We start from the raw sequence: 8,288 nt of genomic DNA on the forward strand, positions 1-8,288 counted from the left end.
TAATACGTAATTAGTAAGTAGCGATGTACGAGGTATTAATAAATAATTAATAATAATAATAATAATAATAATAATAATAATAATGTAGTGCTAGTAAAAATAAGATATTTAGTTTATTAATAAATATTAGAAGCTCAAGAAAATTAATTAGAATAAAGGAAGGACAAAATTGGGTGTCAACAGTATTATCGATGAGATGAAATCGATCTAGGGATATGGCCTATCTAACAATCACGTTGTATTCTTCAATTGATTCAACTTCTTGATTTATCTAGCTTACTGATTGACAGGGTTGATATTACGACTACGAATCTCTTGAGTCCTCTAGTCGCCTATTTGTGTTACTTTCACGCCTATGTTTCTATGGTCATGAACCTTAACACAAATGGTACGATATTTCGTATATCAACCAAGCAAGGCGAACTAGGTATATCTCTATGCTAGACGCAAATCCACTCCCCGATGCCCGGGGTTGAGATCCTACTCTATTTAACCCTATTGCTATCTTAGTATTCCTCTCTCGAGTTCAATCTAAGAATCAAAGATAGTATTCGATAGTTGATCAGACAATCAAATAATTAAGCGCAGGATTAAATAAATAAACCAATACGATAAACTAATTAATTGAAATCAATATTCGAATAACAACGTTCATGAAAGAACCATAACCCTAGAACGAGAAGTTTAGCTCCATATAGACATGGAGGAAATACAACAAATCATCCAAAGAATATATAAAAACTAGTAGTAAGGAGAAAAAAAGGTAGAGACGATAAACTCTCGGCCTCATGGCGGACTTCTGCTCTCTCTAGGTCCAAAAATTCTCAAAAACTCATGCTAAAGGTCTTTTTATAGTGTTGGGAAATAATCCTCCAAAGCCCATTAAAAACGGGTCTAAACATTGGCACAAGTGCATTTTGATCCCGACTCGAGCTTCCTAAAACAGCGGGGCCTCGCTGAGCCAAGCTCGGCCACCAGTCCACGTGCGTTTACACTTATACGAATTTTTTGGAACTTTTGCTTTTTTAAACACCCACCTCGCTGAGCGAGGTCCATGGCTTTCTCAGGCCTCGCTTTGGGCCAAGCTCAGCGTGGTCATGAACACGTTTTGCACTTAGTTGATTTCTTTGCAAGTTTCCACGATTGTTCCTATTCAAAACTACCACATTCCACGTCTAACTTCATTTTTCGTCTGAATCACCACGTTTTCTTCGTAAAGTACCTAATTGCAACAAACACACACATATTAGTTCGTCATTCAAGATTAATGATTAGTTAGGTGTACTTGGCTTAATTCATCCTCTAACTAGGTAAAATATGGGCAAAATGCGGTGGTTAAGCGTATAAATACGCCTAACATCACCACCACCACATTTAAACCTTTGTTAGGTCATCAACAAACACTAAACACACCCAACTATAGTTACGATTCACTGACTGTTACCAAATTGAACAGGTCGGCCTTCCCTAATTCTGCGTTTTGCTCTCTTATTAATGTGTCTTGTTCCACTATTTGTTTCATCATATCTCTAACCTGCGCAAGACTTTCCGCATCCTCCACTTCATTACTCCTGTTAACATGACAAACAATAGGAGAATCATAATAGGGGCTCGAGGATGGAGAATAAGAGTTAGGACAACCACTCCAATGGCCATCTTGACCACCACATATACTACAAACATTCCACTCAAAGGATTAGGTAGGTGCGCACAACCCATTCAGGGAAATATTATGACAGTGTTTCCACAGGTGGGGTCCTCCACACATTAGACAAGGATCACCAAAATAAGAACAACCAATATTCGACCAATTTTAATTCAGATGCCGTATCAAGAAAGATAACCAAAATATTAACTTAAAAATAAAAATAAAATAAATAAGTTAAAAAAAAAAAAAAAAAAACTTGAATAGACAAAAGAAAAGTTTAATCTAGATAAACAGCTAATTTCTAAGTCCCCGGCAACAGCACCAAAAACTTATTTATAGTGATAAATCTCACTAAAATGAATTTCAGAGCAATCTCCTTTTTTGGAGTTTTGCTCGAACTTACGCTTCACAATTATATACGAATGGACAAAATTTCTTATCTCAAGTTAATGTGCTATCATTTTTGAATTCTTTGATCACAAGATATCATGAATAATAAGAATCTTTTGATCGCCACTAATTTTTCCGAATTAATTGCTATGGTTTCGTTAATGCTTCGATTATTTATGACTGGCTGGAGCTCAGGTGGTTCATCCATGAAGCTCTGGCAGAAAGGGGAAAGGAGGGGTGGGGTAGGTGGGGTTGGGTTTTAGAAAATAGATATTTTTATTTACTTTTTTTTTTTTTGCTGAATATAGTTTTTTTTTTGTTATAATTTATTTTGAAATTATTATTTTGCACCCAAATGCCGCATGTCATCTTTTAATTAGTCATCATGCCACATCACCCCGTGAGTATATTACACACACTTTATAATTTTAACTGATTGTCAAAAAAGTGTCAAATTGGAACAAATTCGATGTAGTCTGAGTGCTCAATAGGTACAAGTCTTAGTTGAGGTGTTTAAGTGAAAAAAGTTGCCATACGTATGTCTCCCCGATAGAGTTCCCGGCCTTTAATCAACTTAATTTATCTTGTATAAAGAGTGACCTCCAGTTTCCATGATATTAATATTTTGTATAAAGAGTGACCTCCAGTCTCCATAGTCCAAATTAAGTCAACTAAGATCTCATTTGTTCGCACTTAATGGACATTTTAATACTCTTTCAAATTTCAATTATTAAATCTTTTAATTTTCTAGGTCTGAATCTTAATCATTAAGTATGTTTATTTTCTTAATACTACAACTTAATGGGTCTAAATAGATCTGAATGATTGAGATTTATAACAAATTCTTAATATTGTTAAGATATCTATTCAAGGATTTCTACAAAGATTGTAATAGTTCACCACTACTCCATTCACTTCACCGCTAATCACTGTTGTCGTCAACCATATCAACTACTACCATCGACCACCCACAACTACCATCCTCAACTACAACAACTACGGTCTTAATCACACGACGGTATCAGGTTATAAATTAGTCATCATTTACAATCATCACCACCAACTGCCATTATAGGCGCTAATCACTATCGATAATCACCACCACCAGTCAACAACCACCATAAATAAAATACTTACCTTCATTAAGTATTTTCATGAAATTTGATAATTTAATTCATTTAATGTTTGCACGGGATTCAATAAGTTAACAATAAGAGTCACAATTAAAGCGAGCATATATTTTAATCGAAAAAGTGCCAGATCTGCCTTTCAACTATATGATATTGCGTGCATCTACCCGTCATTTAAACCTTGTCCCACACATGCCCTTACCCTTATGTTTTGAATTACTCGTGCCTTTCCACTAACAACACCCGCTTTCAACCCGGACCACTTATTTTACCTAAACCCACTAACTGGTTATAAAACCCAAACCCTATAAAACCCAAACCCCCCACCTTTATTTCCCATTTATTTTCTCATTTTATCTAATCTCCCCCTCTCTCTTCGCGTTAACGATTCTAGGGTTTCCGACGGCTTATTTCATTTGATTGAAGGAGGGTTTTTTTTGCTGTTTCCGGACTTATTGATTAAGGTATGACATTTTATGCATTTTTTTCTCTTTCGTATGCTAATTAAGTTTTTTCTGAAGTGTTTTGTGATCATCCATCTTGCCTCTCAAAGCCATTAGAAAGGGTTACTGCTGCAATTCCTCCAATAAGCTCTTCCTCTCGGGTCCTCTTATCGCCATCTGATAGATTATTTGAGCCTTTTTGTGATCATCCATCTTGCCTCTCAAAAGCCAATATGGTATAGAGTAGCTCTCAAGGCAACAAATTATGGTATAGAGTAGCTCTATTTTTTTAATTTATTTTTTTGGTTCTTGGAATTGCTATTCTTTTTTTGGACAAATTAAAAAGAAAATGATTCCTATAAATTGATATAAATGGAGTAGGGTATTATTGGATTAGTATATTCCCAAAGGCCACATGAACATGTCTCTTAGATTTACTTATAAATAATTGATTAAATTGGATTAGATTTCAACTTGATAAACATACGAGTTCTTTGTAGCCATCTCTTATGCCTTCATTTGCAAATCAACCTGCTGGATTTTCTTAGTTCCCTTTCTCTTAAAAGCCTTTCCAATCTAGATGGAACAATATAATCATAATTATACTTGATTCCGGGCGTTTGTAGGATCTGTGTTTGAATTGAATTAGTATAAATCATGAAACATATGATGCATTTATTTAGTCACAAAGCAGACCATCTTTAAAAAAAATTAATATCACAACATCTTTGTCAAATGAGGCACTTAGGAACAAGAATTAACCTTTTTCTGTCACTTAAAAGAATGGACAAATTTCATATTCACCAAACAGGACAATGTGACAAGTTATAGCATATTACATCTCTTCACTTAACAATGAAACTCATTAAACTATAAGGAAACTAATTTAAAGTTGTGAGCTTTAATAAATTTATCACTACTTTGATGCAAATATAAGGCTGAACTAAGTAATGAGTAATGACTAATGAGACAAATGCAGAAGGTTAACTGAGGACCCAAATTATCATCCAAAAGTAGACCAGAAATGGGAAAGGAGTTTTACACAAGGACCAATTGTTATGAAAAAATTAAAGTTAAAAATAAAGGAAAATGACTAAAAAAAAAAAAAGGAAAGAACATACAAACCAATGATAATTTGGGTCCTCAGTTAACCTTGTGCATTTGTCTCATTAGTCATTACTCATTACCTAGTTCAGCCTTATTTTTCCATCAAAGCAATGATAAATTTATTAAAGCTCAGAACTTTAAGTTAGTTTCCTTATAGTTTAATGAGTTTCACTGTTAAGTGAAGAGACGTAATATGCTATTACTTGTTACATTGTCTGTTTGGTGAATATGAAATTTGTCAATTCTTTTAAGTGATAGAAAAAGATTAATTTTTGTTCATAAGTGCCTCATTTGACAGAGATGTTGTGATTTTAATTTTTTTTTTTTTTAAGATGGCCTGCTTTGTGACTAAATAAATGCATCACATGTTTTATGGTTTAAACTAATTCAATTCAAACATAGATCCTACAAACTCATGGAATCAAGTATAATTATGATTATGTTGTTCCATCTAGATTGGAAAGGCTTTTAAGAGAAAGGGAACTAAGAAAATTTAGCAGGTTGATTTGCAAATGAAGGCATAAGAGATGGCTACAGTGACTCAGATGTTTATCAAGTTGAAATTAATCCGATCTAATCAATTATTTATAAGTTAATCTAAGAGAAATGTTCATGTGGCTTTTGTGAATATACTCATCCAATAATACAGTACTCTATTTATATCAATTTATAGGAATCATTTTTCTTTTTAATTTGTCCCAAAAGAGAATAGCTATTCCAAGAACCAAAAAATAAAAAAATAAATAAAATAGAGCTAATCTATACCATAATTTATTGCCTTGAGAGCTACTCTATGCCATACTGGCTTTGAGAGGCAAGATGGACGATCACAAAAAGGCCCAAAGAATGCATCATCTTCAACTGTTGCAAGTGATGGCTGGTTGGAAGACGACTTCAACTTTGATGCTGCAATTGAAGCTATGACACAAGAATCACAGCAAACAGTTGACTCTTCTCAAGCCACGACACAAAATCACAGCAAACAGTTGACTCTTCTCAAGCCACGACACAACAATCACAGCAAACAGTTGACTCTTCTCAAGCCACGACACAACAATCACAAGCCCATGGTCCAGATATTGGCCATGAGGAAGATTCAGAGCTGAGGCCCAAAATTATCTCTGATTCATAGACAAGATTGAAGACAAGAAAGCTGCTAATGAGGCTACCAACTGGTACAAGAAGAATTCAGTTTATTGAGGGTACAAATAGAGTGTCAATGCCCACAGACTTGCCTTATTTACCAACTAAGACAACTTGGTGAGGCAATGCAGCACTTACGCAAAGCCAGCTTGAAACTCAAGCAAGAAGAAAGAGGATGAAGCTTGGATCAAGAGGGAAAGCAGTTGTTGTAAAATTCTGATATCTAACAAGATGTGTTGCTAGTTTTTGTGATAGATGGTTGTGTCAAACGGTTGGTATGGGGGTGGTTATTTTTGTTAAAATGTTTAATGATGGTTGATGGACAACTTACTTTAGCTTAGTTTAACTTAGTTAATGTGGATGATGGCTGTGGAAAACAATTGATTTTTGGTGAATGCACTGTCACATTTATCATGTCGACTGTTGACATGTGAATGTGAATATGAATTTCAGGTGGAAATATTTTGTTAAGCATCACCTTTTGTACAAAACTGTTGGTATCATCCATATGAATGCTATCTTTGTTTAGTAGGTGTACAAAATCAGTCTTTGGAAGTGTTTTAATGTGAATGTGCTCTGATTATTGCTTAGTAGATGATTTACATGTTGTTTAGGTTGTTGCTGTTGTGAAATTTTACACAATGATACATAAATTTAAGGGCATAATTGTTGAGATACGCATAGTGTAGGAATATATATGATCTTGTAAAATGTCTGAACTACAGATTTTTTGGCCTGCATTTCTCTATTTTTTGGGCATCAACAGTTTTTGTAAGTGAATTAGGCCACTAGTTCAGTTATACAACTAACAATATGGCACAAAAACAATAAGGATCAAACTAACTTTCATTGCATGACAAATAATACTCCATCATAAATGGGATGACAACAATGTTATTATTACAGTAGATCATAATTAACCTCAAAAACATAATTGACTTGCACAAAAATGCCCAAACAGTACACCACACAACGAAATAAATTGACACATCATTTTACATAATGTCCCGTCCTCCCAAATCTTGACCCTGAGTCGACCCAAAATTGAAGTTGGCACAAGTAGTTTGCTGGTACAAAAGTGAATTGCTGAAACCAACCCTCTTGGTATCAATGTCAATCTGCACCAAATTGTCCTCAATTTGATGTCCTCCTATCACAATCGATGTGGTCGGATTTTCTCCACCATCCACAAATCCTAAGCATAGCACTTCATTTGTCACGGCCACCATTGAGTTAGCTCCAGAGATAATAAACGAAGGTGTTTCACCATTTTTACCTTGTAAAACAAATTCAATATTTGGAACACCAGGGCCCACTCTAGTACTAGGTAAGTCAGTACTTTTGTAACACATCTCAAATGGTGCTACTTTTTTAACTCTAGGAATAGTTAGTGCGTGTACAAATGCCTTAACTAATGCCTTGGATATTGAAGTCTCCAACACAGTGTAAGGATCAGTTGTACTAATCTTTGTACCCCCTTGTCCATTTTCTTTGTTTATTTCCAATAGTGTGTCATTTATGGAGACCAACTCACCATTAACTTTAATAGATTTCACTCCAATAAAATAATCTGTGGATGGCTCACCCCCAAAAGATGATCCAGCAGTACTAATAGGGTTTTTAAGAAGAGGTGTGTAAAGAAGATTTTTGGATACATCAATGCCAGGGAGTAAAACATATGGACCTTCACCAAAAAATATAACTCCAGGGAAAGTTGTTGAAGAGCTCAAACAAAGGCCAATTTTTCTAGGTCTAGAGAAACGATAAACTAATTGATTAGGAATTGCTACATAGCTATTTCCAAGTCCAGCTATTCCCTTAACCCCATAAGCTAGACCTTTAAGTAGTGAAGGATCGGCACAACCAAACACAACCTTACTGGGCTTGAGATACGGCCAGGCTTAGACCCGTCCGTATCTTGGAGAGTAATAGCATCTTCGTTAAGCCCGGTACCAGTGCTGGTACGAGAAATAGGGTTATATGCAAGATGTGAGCAAAAGCAATCTTTATTAGGATGTATTGGTGATGAGCCAGTACAATTACCAGAACACGTGCCCGCGTAAGAAAGTCTACAGAACGTAGAGTCACAAATGAGAGGTGTTAAAGAGGAACTAACATAGCCATTTTGACAATCCACCCATATGAAACGTCCACCAAGATCCACAGTTAGTCTGACTGGCACAAGGGGAGTTCTTTGGTTAATAATAGTGACATATTGTTTAGTGGCTGCATCTTTGGTAACTGGAAGAAGAGCACGACGTTTGACGGGTTGGACTATGGAGGGGGTGATGAAGAGAAGTAGCAAAGTCAAGAAGAGAGACAAAGGAGTATTGGTAGAAGCCATTGTAGGAGTAGATCAGGTGGAGTATTGTGAAGAAATGGATAGCATACACATGTTTATTTATAGTAGATCCCAAAGGTTTTTAA

General features: G+C 35.3%; 1 long non-coding RNA gene and 1 pseudogene across 1 annotated transcript; both read right to left on the reverse strand.

Annotated features, from left to right (window-relative positions):
- Positions 1-3,904: 3,904 nt before the first annotated feature.
- LOC132043239 (uncharacterized) lies at positions 3,905-5,621 on the reverse strand. The gene is made up of 2 exons (XR_009411737.1): positions 5,484-5,621; positions 3,905-4,240 (listed from the first exon to the last, which is right to left on the reverse strand). It is a non-coding gene; the product is annotated as an uncharacterized LOC132043239 (long non-coding RNA).
- A 595-nt stretch (positions 5,622-6,216) lies between these two features.
- LOC132043238 (probable aspartic proteinase GIP2) lies at positions 6,217-8,278 on the reverse strand (annotated as a pseudogene).
- Between the last annotated feature and the right edge of the window lie 10 nt (positions 8,279-8,288).

The sequence above is a fragment of the Lycium ferocissimum genome, unplaced genomic scaffold (genome assembly GCF_029784015.1).
Source record: "Lycium ferocissimum isolate CSIRO_LF1 unplaced genomic scaffold, AGI_CSIRO_Lferr_CH_V1 ctg22293, whole genome shotgun sequence".
NCBI lineage: Eukaryota > Viridiplantae > Streptophyta > Magnoliopsida > Solanales > Solanaceae > Lycium > Lycium ferocissimum.